Source organism: Mandrillus leucophaeus, unplaced genomic scaffold (assembly GCF_000951045.1).
Source record: "Mandrillus leucophaeus isolate KB7577 unplaced genomic scaffold, Mleu.le_1.0 Scaffold24, whole genome shotgun sequence".
Taxonomy (NCBI): Eukaryota; Metazoa; Chordata; class Mammalia; order Primates; family Cercopithecidae; genus Mandrillus; species Mandrillus leucophaeus.
This window is the reverse complement of record NW_012102476.1, coordinates 78,244-80,985: the sequence shown is the minus strand read 5'-3', so window position 1 is coordinate 80,985 and position 2,742 is coordinate 78,244.

Genomic DNA, 2,742 nt, shown 5'->3' with positions numbered 1-2,742 from the left:
ACTTTTAAACAACCACATCTTGTGAGAACTCTATCAGAAGAACAGCACCAAAGGGATGGTACTAAATCATTCATGAAGGACCACCCCCATGTTTCAGTCACCTTCCACCAGGCCCCAACTCTGACACTGGGGATTGCAACTGAACATGAGATTTAGGTGGGGACACACATCCAAACCATAGCACCTCCCTTCCTGTCATGGCTGAGAATTCAAATTTTCAGGTTTCTCTGGGGTCCCTTTGGCCCAGAGGGTGCTGTTCAGTAAATTGGGGGGCTTAGGAATTCTATGTTTGGTTTATAAAAGTCAGAACAGGGTCTCAATAACATTTTTTTTTTCTGAGCATCTAGATCCAGCTATGCCTGAAGCTCTTTCCTTCTAGCGTTCATTCACACTAGCAATTACCTTCTCATTTAGCTTAAGCAGTTTGAGTTGCAAGTAGGAGTCCACATGCAAACAGAAAGAGGGTTGGATTGACCTACTTTTATTGGCTTATGTGCCTCTGTGTCAGAGTCATGTGGTATAATACGATGATGGATAGAAGGACAGTTTTCAGGGAGGGGTCCTGTGGGCTGGGCCAGGCTTGCTGGTTTTGGCAATCATGAGTGGCTCAGGGTGTCACTATGTTGAGAAGGTCAGGGAATGGCTAGGGAGGTGGCAGTGGGGAAGCTTAGGGGGAACTCAGAGAAGCACAGCTGGGTACACCAGCCTGGGGTTTAGAGAGGCTGGGGTCCCGTGGGCGTCAGCTGTCGTGGTCTCCTAGAGGCACATACAATGCTCAGTGAGGGGCAGCAAGATCCCTCCCACTGGAGAAATGTCAAGTCTGGCTCTCAGCCTCCGCTGGAAATGTGCCTACAGTGTGAAGACACGAGGCTTGGAGGAGAATGACACAGCCCTAGAATCCAACATCTCCCTGCAAATGCAGCACCAAGCTCAGAGAACACTTGGCAGGTAAGGTCGCTGCATCCCAGTGTCACCTCAGACACACCCATTCATGGGAGGGACCCTGGGACATTTCCTCAGCCTGAGGGACTCCACAGTGGACATGAATCTGGCTTTCATTGCAGTGACTGGACAGCTTCGTGTGTAGCCCCAAAACTGCTCACCACTGGCAATGTGACATTAATAGTCATGTCATTCTGTCCCTTTCTCCTTCTACCTGGGCATCTGTATGGACAATTAGGAAAAGACAATTTAATGCTAAAGAAATTAATTGCATTTGCCAAATGGGCTTGAAACACTCTACGGGCTGTTTCTCTGTCAACATAACAGATTATGGCGCTCAGAAAATGAGCTCTGTTGACTGTTGACAAGACCATGTCTGGTTGTGGATCAGCTGTGATTGTTTTTTGGAGAGGTGGTGGGGTGGAGGGTGAAGTGCAGTGGACACATGTGGTGATCCTGGAAAGAAGCTTTGCCTCATTCTTGCATACTCCCTGTGGGCCACTATTTTAGTAACACAAGCTACTCACTGTAGAGAGCCTGCCCTGTGCCAGCTGTGTGGTAGGATACAATACCTTGAATCTTCATAACATTTGTATAAGGAATAGTATTCATATCCCCATTTCACAGATGAGGAAACCCAGGGGCAGAGATGGGAAGTAATTTTGTAACCACCCAATGGGTTCATCTTGCCTGCTGCCTAGACTGAGCTGATTTATCAAGACAGGGGAATTGCAGTAAAGAGTGATTCACGCAGAGCCAGCTGTGCAGGGGACTAGAGTTTTATTATTACTCAAATCAGTCTCCCTGAGCATTTGGGGAGCAGAGTTTTTAAGGACAACTTGGTGGGTGGGAGAAAGCCAGTGAGCTGGGAGTGCCGATTGGTCAGAGATGAAATCACTGGGAGTCAGAGCTGTCTTCTTACGCTGAGTCAGTTCCTGGGTGGGGGCCACAAGATCAGATGAGCCAGTTTCTCCATGTGAGTGGTGCCAGCTGATCCGTCAAGGGCAGGGTCTGCAAAATATCTCAAGCACTGGTCTTAGGGGCAGCTTAGCGAGGGTCAGAATCTTATAGCCTCCAGCTGCATGACTCCTAAACCATAATTTCTAATCTTGTGGCTAATATTAGTCCTACAAAGGCAGTCTAGCCCCCAGGCAAGAAGGAGATCTGCTTTGGGAAAGGACTGTTATCATCTTTGTTTTAAACTATGAACTATAAGCTTAGTTGCTCCCAAAGTTAGTTCAGCCTGTGCCCAGGAGTGAACAAGGACAGCTTGGAGGTTAGAAGCAAGATGGAGTCGATTAAGTTAGATCTCTTTCACTGTCTCAGCCGTAATTTTGCAAAGGCAGTTTCAATTTGCCTACGCTTACCCAGCGAAATAAAACCCACGCGTCTTCTCAGATGCCCACTGTAGAATGTGGTAGACCCTGGATCCTTGGAGGTAGTGAGGCAGGAGGAAACACCACGGTCTTTTGGTGCAGCGAATCTGAGGCCAATTCATGCTGACTTCCCAAAGCTGGATCCAACAAAAACACCTGGGTCTGGGGGCAGGGAACCTGCGGCCAATCAAAGCCAACTTCCTAAAGCTAAACCAAAAGGGAAAACTCCGTCTGCCTTCACCAAGTAACAAAGGACCAAAGGCTATGCTCCCTATAGCCCACCCCTTCTGCCATGTCTCAGAGGGAAAGGGAGAGTGACTTGGTTGGGCCATGGGCCACTCAGGGACCATCCCTTCATCTGCATAGGGCATCAGTTCACTTCATCCTTTAATTAGCCACAGACTAAATCCTTCATCCAGATAAA